Below are 12,496 nucleotides of genomic sequence, written 5' to 3' on the forward strand. Positions count from 1 at the left end.
GTCTCTATAGGGTCTCTATAGGGTCCCTAGGGTCTCTATAGTGTCTCTATAGGGTCTCTATAGGGTTCCTAGTGTCTCTATAGGGTCCCTAGGGTCTCTATAGGGTCTCTAGGGTCACTATAGGGACTCTATAGGGTCCCTAGGGTCTCTATAGGGTCTCTATAGGGTTCCTAGGGTCTCTATAGGTTCCCTAGGGTCTCTATAGGGTCTCTAGGGCCTCTATAGGGTCTCTATAGGGCCTCTAGTGTCTCTATAGGGTCTCTAGGGTCTCTCTAGTGTCTCTATAGGGTCTCTAGGGTCTCTATACGGTCTCTATAGGGTTCCTAGGGTCTCTATAGGGTCTCTATAGGGTCTCTAGGGCCTCTATAGGGTCTCTATAGGGTCCCTAGGGTCTCTATCGGGTCTCTATAGGGTTCCTAGGGTCTCTATAGGGTCCCTAGGGTCTCTGTAGTGTCTCTAGGGTCTCTCTAGGGTCTCTACAGGGTCTCTAGGGTCTCTCTAGTGTGTCTATAGCGTCTCTAGGGTCTCTATAGGGTCTCTATAGGGTTCCTCGGGTCTCTATAGGGTCCCTAGGGTCTCTATAGGGTCTCTAGGGTCTCTCTAGGGTCTCTGTAGGGTCTCTAGGGTCTCTCTAGGGTCTCTATAGGGTCCCTAGGGTCTCTATAGGGTCTCTATAGGGTCTCTATAGGGTCTATAGGATCTCTCTAGGGTCTCTATAGGGTCCCTAGGGTCTCTATAGTGTCTCTATAGGGTTCCTAGGGTCTCTATAGGGTCCCTAGGGTCTCTATAGGGTCTCTAGGGTCTCTATAGTGTCTCTATAGGGTCTCTAGTGTCTCTATAGGGTCTCTATAGGGTCCCTAGGGTCTCTATAGGGTCTCTATAGGGTTCCTAGGGTCTCTATATGGTCCCTAGGGTCTCTATAGGGTCTCTATAGGGTTCCTAGGGTCTCTATAGGGTCTCTAGGGTCTCTCTAGGGTCTCTATAGGGTCTCTAGTGTCTCTATAGGGTCTCTATAGGGTCCCTAGGGTCTCTATAGGGTATCTATAGGGTTCCTAGGGTCTCTATATGGTCTCTATAGGGTCTCTATAGGGTCTCTAGTGTCTCTATAGTGTCTCTATAGGGTCTCTAGTGTCTCTATAGGGTCTCTATAGGGTCCCTAGAGTTTCTATAGGGTCTCTAGGGTCTCTCTAGGGTCTCTATAGGGTCTCTAGGGTCTCTCTAGGGTCTCTATAGGGTCTCTAGGGTCTCTATAGGGTCTCTATAGGGTCCCTAGGGTCTCTATAGGGTCTCTATAGGGTTCCTAGGGTCTCTATAGGGTTCCTAGGGTCTCTATAGGGTCCCTAGGGTCTCTATAGGGTCTCTATAGGGTTCCTAGGGTCTCTATAGGGTCTCTAGGGTCTCTCTAGGGTCTCTATAGGGTCTCTTGGGTTTCTATAGGGTCTCTAGTGTCTCTATAGGGTCTCTATAGGGTCCCTAGGGTCTCTATAGGGTCTCTATAGGATCCCTAGGGTCTCTATAGGGTCTCTATAGGGTTCCTAGTGTCTCTATAGGTTCCCTAGGGTCTCTCTAGGGTCTCTATTGGGTCTCTAGGGTCTCTATAGGGACTCTATAGGGTCTCTAGTGTCTCTATAGGGTCTCTATAGGGTTCCTAGGGTCTCTATAGGGTCTCTATAGGATCCCTAGGGTCTCTATAGGGTCTCTATAGGGTTCCTAGGGTCTCTATAGGTTCCCTAGGGACTCTATAGGGTTCCTAGGGTCTCTGTAGGGTCTCTATAGCGTCTCTAGTGTCTCTATAGGGTCTCTATAGGGTCCCTAGGGTCTCTATAGGGTCTCTATAGGGTTCCTAGGGTCTCTATAGGGTCCCTAGGGTCTCTATAGGGTCTCTAACGTCTCTCTAGGGTCTCTATAGGGTCTCTAGGGTCTCTCTAGGGTCTCTATAGGGTCTCTAGGGTCTCTATAGGGTCTCTATAGGGTCTCTAGGGTCTCTATACGGTCTCTATAGGTTTCGTAGTGTCTCTATAGGGTGTCTATAGGGTCCCTAGGGTCTCTATAGGGTCTCTATAGGGTCTCTATAGGGTTCCTAGGGTCTCTATAGGGTCCCTAGGGTCTCTATAGGGTCTCTAGGGTCACTATAGGGACTCTATAGGGTCCCTAGGGTCTCTATAGGGTCTCTATAGGGTCCCTAGGGTCTCTATAGGGTCTCAATAGGGTTCCTAGGGTCTCTATAGGGTCCCTAGGGTCTCTATAGGGTCTCTAGGGTCTCTATAGGGTCTCTATAGGGTCTCTAGGGTCTCTCTAGGGTCTCTATAGGGTCTCTAGGGTCTCTATAGGGTCTCTATAGGGTCCCTAGGGTCTCTATAGGGTCTCTATAGGGTCTCTATAGGGTCCCTAGGGACTCTATAGGGTCTCTATAGGGTTCCTAGGGTCTCTATAGGGTCCCTAGGGTCTCTATAGGGTCTCTAGGGTCTCTATAGTGTCTCTATAGGGTCTCTATAGGGTCCCAAGGGTCTCTATAGGGTGTCTATAGGGTTCCTAGGGTCTCTATAGGGTCCCTAGGGTCTCTATAGGGTCTCTATAGGGTTCCTTGGGTCTCTATAGGGTCTCTAGGGTCTCTCTAGGGTCTCTATAGGGTCTCTTGGGTCTCTATAGGGTCTCTAGTGTCTCTATAGGATCTCTATAGGGTCCCTAGGGTCTCTATAGGGTCTCTATAGGATCCCTAGGGTCTCTATAGGGTCTCTATAGGGTTCCTAGTGTCTCTATAGGTTCCCTAGGGTCTCTATAGGGTCTCTATAGGGTCTCTAGTGTCTCTATAGGGTCTCTATAGGATCCCTAGGGTCTCTATAGGGTCTCTATAGGGTTCCTAGGGTCTCTATAGGTTCCCTAGGGTCTCTATAGGGTCTCCAGGGTCTCTCTAGGGTCTCTATAGGGTCTCTAGGGTCTCTCTAGGGTCTCTCTAGGGTCTCTAGGGTCTCTATAGGGTCTCTATATGGTCTCTAGGGTCTCTATACGGTCTCTATAGGGTTCCTAGGGTCTCTATAGGGTCTCTATAGGGTCTCTAGTGCCTCTGGAGGGTCTCTATAGGGTCCCTAGGGTCTCTATAGGGTCTCTATAGGGTTCCTAGGGTCTCTATAGGGTCCCTAGGGTCTCTATAGGGTCTCTAAGGTCTCTCTAGGGTCTCTATAGGGTTCCTTGGGTCTCTATAGGTTCCCTAGGGTCTCTATAGGGTCTCTAGGGCCTCTATAGGGTCTCTATACGGCCTCTAGTGTCTCTATAGGGTCTCTATAGGGTCCCTAGTGTCTCTATAGGGTCTCTTTAGGGTCCCTAGGGTCTCCATAGGGTCTCTAGGGTCTCTATAGGGTCTCTATAGGGTCTCTAGGGTCTCTCTAGGGTCTCTATAGGGTCCTTAGGGTCTCTCTAGGGTCTCTATAGGTTCTCTAGGGTCTCTATACGGTCTCTATAGGGTTCCTAGGGTCTCTATAGGGGCTCTATAGGGTCTCTAGGGCCTCTATAGGGTCTCTATAGGGTCCCTAGGGTCTCTATAGGGTCTCTAGGGCCTCTATAGGGTCTCTATAGGGTTCCTAGGGTCTCTATAGGGTCCCTAGGGTCTCTGTAGTGTCTCTAGGGTCTCTCTACGGTCTCTATAGGGTCTCTAGGGTCTCTCTAGGGTCTCTATAGGGCCTCTAGGGTCTCTATAGGGTCTCTATAGGGTTCCTAGGGTCTCTATAGGGTCCCTAGGGTCTCTATAGGGTCTCTATAGGGGTCCTAGTGTCTCTATAGGGTCTCTAGGGTCTCTATAGGGTCTCTATAGGGTCTCTTGGGTCTCTATAGGGTCTCTAGTGTCTCTATAGGGTCTCTATAGGTTCCCTAGGGTCTCTATAGGGTCTCTATAGGATCCCTAGGGTCTCTATAGGGTCTCTATAGCGTTCCTAGGGTCTCTATAGGTTCCCTAGGGTCTCTATAGGTTCTCTATAGGGTCTCTAGGGTCTCTATAGTGTCTCTATAGGATCCCTAGGGTCTCTATAGGGTCTCTATAGGGTTCCTAGGGTCTCTCTAGGTTCCCTAGTGTCTCTATAGGGTCTCTAGTGTCTCTATAGGGTCTCTATAGGGTCCCTAGGGTCTCTATAGGGTCTCTATAGGGTTCCTAGGGTCTCTATAGGGTCTCTATAGGGTCTCTAGGGTCTCTATAGGGTCTCTATAGGGTCCCTAGGGTCTCTATAGGGTCTCTATAGGGTTCCTAGTGTCTCTATAGGTTCCCTAGGGACTCTATAGTGTTCCTAGGGTCTCTGTAGGGTCTCTATAGGGTCTCTAGTGTCTCTATAGGATCTCTATAGGGTCCCTAGGGTCTCTATAGGGTCTCTATAGGGTCCCTAGGGTCTATATAGGGTCTCTAAGGTCTCTCTAGGGTCTCTATAGTGTCTCTAGGGTCTCTCTAGGGTCTCTATAGGGTCTCTAGGGTCTCTATAGGGTCTCTATAGGGTCTCTAGGGTCTCTATACGGTCTCTATAGGTTTCCTAGTGTCTCTATAGGGTCTCTATAGGGTCTCTAGTGTCTCTATAGGGTCTCTATAGGGTCCCTAGGGTCTCTATAGGGTCTCTATATGGTTCCTAGGGTCTCTATAGAGTCTCTAGGGTCTCTCTAGGGTCTCTATAGGGTCTCTTGGGTCCTATAGGGTCTCTAGTGTCTCTATAGGGTCTCTATTGGGTCCCTAGGGTCTCTATAGGGTCTCTATAGGATCCCTAGGGTCTCTATAGGGTCTCTATAGGGTTTTTACGGTCTCTATAGGTTCCCTAGGGTCTCTATAGGGTCTCTATAGGGTCTCTAGTGTCTCTATAGGGTCTCTATAGGGTCCCTAGGGTCTCTATAGGGTCTCTATAGGGTTCCTAGGGTCTCTATAGGGTCCCTAGGGTCTCTATAGGATATCTAAGGTCTCTCTAGTGTCTCTATAGGGTCTCTAGGGTCTCTCTAGGGTCTCTATAGGGTCTCTAGGGTCTCTCTAGTGTCTCTATAGGGTCTCTAGGGTCTCTCTAGGGTCTCTATAGGGTCTCTAGGGTCTCTATAGGGTCTCTATAGGGTCTCTATAGGGTCTCTAGGGTCTCTATACGGTCTCTATTGGTTTCCTAGGGTCTCTATAGGGTCTCTATAGGGTCTCTAGTGTCTCTATAGGGTCTCTATATGGTCCCTAGGGTCTCTATAGGGTCTCTATAGGGTCTCTATAGGGTTCCTAGGGTCTCTATAGGGTCTCTATAGGGTCTCTATAGGGTTCCTAGGGTCTCTATAGGGTCTCTATAGGGTCTCTAGGGTCTCTATAGGGTCTCTATAGGGTCCCTAGGGACTCTATAGGGTCTCTATAGGGTCCCTAGTGTCTCTATAGGGTCTCTATAGGGTCCCTAGGGTCTCTATAGGGTCTCTAGGGTCTCTCTAGGGTTTCTATAGGGTCTCTAGGGTCTCTCTAGGGTCTCTATAGGTTCTCTAGGGTCTCTCTAGGGTCTCTATAGGGTCTCTAGGGTCTCTCTAGGGTTTCTATAGGGTCTCTAGGGTCTCTCTAGGGTATCTATAGGGTCTCTAGGGTCTCTATAGGGTCTCTATAGGGTCCCTAGGGTCTCTATAGGGTCTCTATAGGGTTCCTAGGGTCTCTATATGGTCTCTATAGGGTCTCTATAGGGTCTCTAGTGTCTCTATAGTGTCTCTATAGGGTCTCTAGCGTCTCTATAGGGTCTCTATAGGGTCCCTAGTGTCGCTATAGAATCTCTATAGGGTTCCTAGGGTCTCTATAGGGTTCCTAGTGTCTCTATAGGGTCCCTAGGGTCTCTATAGGGTCTCTATAGGGTCTCTATAGGGTTCCTAGGGTCTCTATAGGGTCCCTAGGGTCTCTATAGGGTTCCTAGGGTCTCTATAGTGTCTCTATAGGGTCTCTAGGGTCTCTATAGGGTCTCTATAGGGTCCCTAGGGACTCTATAGGGTCTCTATAGGGTCTCTAGTGTCTCTATAGGGTCTCTATAGGGTCCCTAGGGTCTCTATAGGGTCTCTAGGGTCTCTCTAGGGTTTCTATAGGGTCTCTAGGGTCTCTCTAGGGTCTCTATAGGTTCTCTAGGGTCTCTCTAGGGTCTCTATAGGGTCTCTAGGGTCTCTCTAGGGTTTCTATAGGGTCTCTAGGGTCTCTCTAGGGTATCTATAGGGTCTCTAGGGTCTCTATAGGGTCTCTATAGGGTCCCTAGGGTCTCTATAGGGTCTCTATTGGGTTCCTAGGGTCTCTATATGGTCTCTATAGGGTCTCTATAGGGTCTCTAGTGTCTCTATAGTGTCTCTATAGGGTCTCTAGCGTCTCTATAGGGTCTCTATAGGGTCCCTAGGGTCGCTATAGGGTCTCTATAGGGTTCCTAGGGTCTCTATAGGGTTCCTAGGGTCTCTATAGGGTCCCTAGGGTCTCTATAGGGTGTCTATAGGGTTCCTAGGGTCTCTATAGGGTCTCTAGGGTCTCTATAGGGTCTCTTGGGTCTCTATAGGGTCTCTAGTGTCTCTATAGAGTCTCTATAGGGTTCCTAGGGTCTCTATAGGTTCCCTAGGGTCTCTATAGGGTCTCTATAGGGTTCCTAGGGTCTCTATAGGTTCCCTAGGGTCTCTATAGGGTCTCTATAGGGTTCCTAGGGTCTCTATAGGTTCCCTAGGGTCTCTATAGGGTCTCTATAGGGTCTCTAGGGTCTCTATAGGGTCTCTATAGGATCCCTAGGGTCTCTATAGGGTCTCTATAGGGTTCCTAGGGTCTCTATAGGTTCCCTAGTGTCTCTATAGGGTCTCTAGGGTCTATCTAGGGTCTCTATAGGGTCTCTAGGGTCTCTATAGGTTCTCTATAGGGTCTCTAGTGTCTGTATAGGGTCTCTATAGGGTCCCTAGGGTCTCTGTAGGGTCTCTATAGGGTTCCTAGTGTCTCTATAGGGTCTCTATAGGGTCTCTAGGGTCTCTATAGGGTCTCTATAGGGTCCCTAGGGTCTCTATAGGGTCTCTATAGGGTTCCTAGGGTCTCTATATGGTTCCTAGGGTCTCTATAGGGTCTCTAGGGTCACTCTAGGGTCTCTATAGGGTCTCTTGGGTCTCTATAGGGTCTCTAGTGTCTCTATAGGGTCTCTATAGGGTCCCTAGGGTCTCTATAGGGTCTCTATAGGGTTCCTAGTGTCTCTATATGTTCCCTAGGGACTCTATAGGGTTCCTAGGGTCTCTATAGGGTCTCTATAGGGTCTCTAGTGTCTCTATAGGGTCTCTATAGGGTCCCTAGGGTCTCTATAGGGTCTCTATAGGGTTCCTAGGGTCTCTATAGGGTCCTAGGGTCTCTATAGGGTCTCTAAGGTCTCTCTAGGGTCTCTATAGGGTCTCCAGGGTCTCTCTAGGGTCTCTCTAGGGTCTCTAGGGTCTCTATAGGGGTCTCTATAGGGTCTCTAGGGTCTCTATACGGTCTCTATAGGGTCTCTATAGGGTCTCTATAGGTTCTCTATAGGGTCCCAAGGGTCACTGTACGGTCTCTATAGGGTCCCTAGGGTCTCTATAGGGTCCCTAGGGTCTCTATAGGGTCTCTATAGGATCCCTAGGGTCTCTATAGGGTCTCTATAGGGTTCCTAGGGTCTCTATAGGTTCCCTAGGGTCTCTATAGGGTCTCTATAGGGTCTCTAGTGTCTCTATAGGGTCTCTATTGGGTCCCTAGTGTCTCTATAGGGTCTCTATAGGATCCCTAGGGTCTCTATAGGGTCTCTATAGGGGTTCCTAGGGTCTCTATAGGTTCCCTAGGGTCTCTATAGGGGTCTCTATAGGGTCTCTAGTGTCTCTATAGGGTCTCTATAGGGTCCCTAGGGTCTCTATAGGGTCTCTATAGGGTTCCTAGGGTCTCTATAGGGTCCCTAGGGTCTCTATAGGATCTCTATGGTCTCTCTAGTGTCTCTATAGGGTCTCTAGGGTCTCTCTAGGGTCTCTATAGGGTCTCTAGGGTCTCTATAGGGTCTCTATAGGGTCTCTAGGGTCTCTATACGGTCTCTATTGGTTTCCTAGGGTCTCTATAGGGTCTCTAGTGTCTCTATAGGGTCTCTATAGGGGTCACTAGGGTTTCTATAGGGTCTCTATAGGGGTCTCTATAGGGTTCCTAGGGTCTCTATAGGGTCCCTAGGGTCTCTATAGGGTCTCTAGGGTCACTATAGGGACTCTATATGGTCCCTAGGGTCTCTATAGGGTCTCTATAGGGATCCTAGGGCCTCTATAGGGTCCCTAGGGTCTCTATAGGGTCTCTAGGGCCTCTATAGGGTCTCTATAGGGTCCCTAGGGTCTCTATAGGGTCTCTATAGGGTTCCTAGTGTCTCTATAGAGGTCCCTAGGGTCTCTATAGGATCTCTAAGGTCTCTCTAGTGTCTCTATAGGGTCTCTAGGGCCTCTATAGGGTCTCTATAGGGTCCCTAGTGTCTCTATAGGGTCTCTATAGGGGTCCCTAGGGTCTCTATAGGGTCTCTAGGGTCTCTCTAGGGTTTCTATAGGGTCTCTAGGGTCTCTCTAGGGTCTCTATAGGTTCTCTAGGTCTCTCTAGGGTCTCTATAGGGTCTCTAGGGTCTCTCTAGGGTTTCTATAGGGTCTCTAGGGTCTCTCTAGGGTATCTATAGGGTCTCTAGGGTCTCTATAGGGTCTCTATAGGGTCCCTAGGGTCTCTATAGGGGTCTCTATAGGGTTCCTAGGGTCTCTATATGGTCTCTATAGGGTCTCTATAGGGTCTCTAGTGTCTCTATAGTGTCTCTATAGGGTCTCTAGCGTCTCTATAGGGTCTCTATAGGGTCCCTAGGGTCTCTATAGGGTCTCTAGTAGGGTTCCTAGGGTCTCTATAGGGTCTCTAGGGTCTCTCTAGGGTCTCTAGGGTCTCTCTAGGGTCTCTCTAGGGTCTTAGGGTCTCTCTAGGGTCTCTATAGGGTCTCTAGGGTCTCTATAGGGTCTCTATAGGGTCCCTAGGGTCGCTATAGGGTTTCTATAGGGTTCCTAGGGTCTCTATAGGGTTCCTAGGTTCTCTATAGTGTCCCTAGGGTCTCTCTAGGGTCTCTATAGGGTTCCTAGGGTCTCTATAGGGTCTCTAGGGTCTTTCTAGGGTCTCTATAGGGTCTCTTGGGTCTCTATAGGGTCTCTAGTGGTCTCTATAGGGTCTCTATAGGTTTCCGAGGGTCTCTATAGGTTCCCTAGGGTCTCTATAGGCTCTCTATAGGGCTCCTAGGGTCTCTATAGGTTCCCTAGGGTCTCTATAGGGTCTCTATAGGGTTCCTAGGGTCTCTATAGGTTCCCTAGGGTCTCTATAGGGTCTCTATAGGGTCTCTAGGGTCTCTATAGGGTCTCTATAGGATCCCTAGGGTCTCTATAGGGTCTCTATAGGGTTCCTAGGGTCTCTATAGGTTCCCTAGTGTCTCTATAGGGTCTCTAGGGTCTCTATAGGTTCTCTATAGGGTCTCTAGTGTCTCTATAGGGTCTCTATAGGGTCCCTAGGGTCTCTATAGGGTCTCTATAGGGTTCCTAGTGTCTCTATAGGGTCTCTATGGGTCCCTAGGGTCTCTATAGGGTCTCTATAGGGTCCCTTGGGTCTCTTATAGGGTCTCTATAGGGTTCCTAGGGTCTCTATAGGGTTCCTAGGGTCTCTATAGGGTCTCTAGGGTCACTCTAGGGTCTCTATAGGGTCTCTTGGGTCTCTATAGGGTCTCTAGTGTCTCTATAGGGTCTCTATAGGGTCCCTAGGGTCTCTATAGGGTCTCTATAGGGTTCCTAGGGTCTCTATATGTTCCTAGGGACTCTATAGGGTTCCTAGGGTCTCTATAGGGTCTCTATAGGGTCCCTAGGGTCTCTATAGGGTCTCTATAGGGTTCCTAGGGTCTCTATAGGGTCCCTAGGGTCTCTATAGGGTCTCTAAGGTCTCTCTAGGGTCTCTATAGGGTCTCTAGGGTCTCTCTAGGGTCTCTATAGGGTCTCTAGGGTCTCTATAGGGTCTCTATAGGTTCCCTAGGGTCTCTATACGGTCTCTATAGGTTTCCTTGGGTCTCTATAGGGTCTCTATAGGGTCTCTAGTATCTCTATAGGGTCTCTATAGGGTCCCTAGGGTCTCTATAGAGTCTCTATAGGGTCTCTATAGGGTTCCTAGGGTCTCTATAGGGTCCCTAGGGTCTCTATGGGGTCTCTAGGGTCACTATAGGGACTCTATAGGGTCCCTAGGATCTCTATAGGGTCTCTATAGGGTTCCTAGGGTCTCTATAGGTTCCCTAGGGCCTCTATATGGTCTCTAGGGCCTCTATAGGGTATCTATAGGGACTCTAGTGTCTCTATAGGGTCTCTATAGGGTCCCTAGGGTCTCTATAGGGTCTCTATAGGGTCCCTAGGGTCTCTATAGGGTCTCTAGGGTCTCTATACGGTCTCTATAGGGTTCCTAGGGTCTCTATAGGGTCTCTATAGGGTCTCTAGGGCCTCTATAGGGTCTCTATAGGGTCCCTAGGGTCTCTATAGGGTCTCTATAGGGTCCCTAGGGTCTCTATAGTGTCTCTAGGGTCTCTCTAGGGTCTCTCTAGGGTCTCTATAGGGTCTCTAGGGTCTCTCTAGGGTGTCTATAGGGTCTCTAGGGTCTCTATAGGGTCTCTATAGGGTTCCTAGGGTCTCTATATGGTCCCTAGGGTCTCTATAGGGTCTCTAGGGTCTCTCTAGGGTCTCTCTAGGGTCTCTAGGGTCTCTCTAGGGTCTCTATAGGGTCTCTAGGGTCTCTATAGGGTCTCTATAGGGTCTCTAGGGTCTCTATACGGTCTCTATAGGGTTCCTAGGGTCTCTATAGGGTCTCTATAGGGTCTCTAGGGTCTCTCTAGGGTCTCTATAGGGTCCCTAGGGTCTCTATAGGGTCTCTATAGGGTTCCTAGAGTCTCTATAGGGTCCCTAGGGTCTCTATAGGTTCTCTAGGGTCTCTCTAGGGTCTCTATAGGGTCTCTAGGGTCTCTCTAGGGTCTGTATAGGGTCTCTAGGGTCTCTATAGGGTCCCTAGGGTCTCTATAGGGTCTCTATAGGGTTCCTAGGGTCTCTATAGGGTCCCTAGGGTCTCTATAGGGTCTCTAGTGTCTCTATAGGGTCTCTATAGGGTCCCTAGGGTCTCTATAGGGTCTCTATAGGGTTCCTAGGGTCTCTATAGGTTCCCTAGGGTCTCTATAGGGTCTCTAGGGTCTCTCTAGGGTCTCTATAGGGTCTCTAGGGTCTCTCTAGGGTCTCTATAGTGTCTCTAGGGTCTCTATAGTGTCTCTATAGGGTCTCTAGGGTGTCTATACGGTCTCTATAGGGTTCCTAGGGTCTCTATAGGGTCTCTATAGGGTCTATAGTGTCTCTATAGGGTCTCTATAGGGTCCCTAGGGTCTCTATAGGGTCTCTATAGCGTCTCTCTAGGGTCTCTAGAGTCTCTATAGGGTCTCTATAGGGTCCCTAGGGTCTCTATAGGGTCTCTATAGGGTCTCTATAGGGTCTCTAGGGTCTCTATAGGGTCTCTATAGGGTTCCTAGGGTCTCTATAGGTTCCCTAGGGACTCTATAGGGTCTCTAGGGTCTCTGTAGGGTCTCTATAGGGTCTCTAGTGTCTCTATAGGGTCTCTATAGGGTCCCTAGGGTCTCTATAGGGTCTCTAGGGTCTCTACAGGGTCTCTATAGGGTCTCTAGTGTCTCTATAATGTCTCTATAGGGTCCCTAGGGTCTCTATAGGGTCTCTAAGGTCTCTCTAGGGTCTCTCTAGGGTCTCTATAGGGTCTCTAGGGTCTCTCTAGGGTCTCTATAGGGTCTCTAGGGTCTCTATAGGGTCTCTATAGGGTCTCTAGGGTCTCTATACGGTCTCTATAGGTTTCCTAGGGTCTCTATAGGGTCTCTAGGGTCTCTATAGGGTCTCTATAGGGTCTCTAGGGTCTCTATACGGTCTCTATAGGTTTCCTAGGGTCTCTAGGGTCTCTATAGGGTCTCTATAGGGTCTCTAGTGTCTCTATAGGGTCTCTATAGGGTCCCTAGGATCTCTATAGGGTCTCTATAGGGTCTCTATAGGGTTCCTAGGGTCTCTATAGGGTCCCTAGGGTCTCTATAGGGTCTCTAGGGTCACTATAGGGACTCTATAGGGTCCCTAGGGTCTCTATAGGTTCCCTAGGGTCTCTCTAGGGTTTCTAGGGTCTCTATAGGGTCTCTATAGGGTCTCTAGTGTCTCTATAGGGTCTCTATAGGGTCCCTAGGGTCTCTATAGGGTCTCTATAGGGTCCCTAGTGTCTCTATAGGGTCTCTAGGGTCTCTATAGGGTCTCTATAGGGTCTCTAGGGTCTCTCTAGGGTCTCTATAGGGTCTCTAGCGTCTCTATAGTGTCTCTATAGGGTCTCTAGGGTCTCTCTAGGGTGTCTATAGGGTCTCAAGGTTCTCTATAGTGTCTCTATAGGGTCTCTAGGGTCTCTATAGGGTCTCTATAGGGTTCCTAGGGTCTCTATAGGGTCTCTATAGGG

Source organism: Lathamus discolor, unplaced genomic scaffold, assembly GCF_037157495.1.
Source record: "Lathamus discolor isolate bLatDis1 unplaced genomic scaffold, bLatDis1.hap1 Scaffold_197, whole genome shotgun sequence".
NCBI classification, from domain to species: domain Eukaryota; kingdom Metazoa; phylum Chordata; class Aves; order Psittaciformes; family Psittacidae; genus Lathamus; species Lathamus discolor.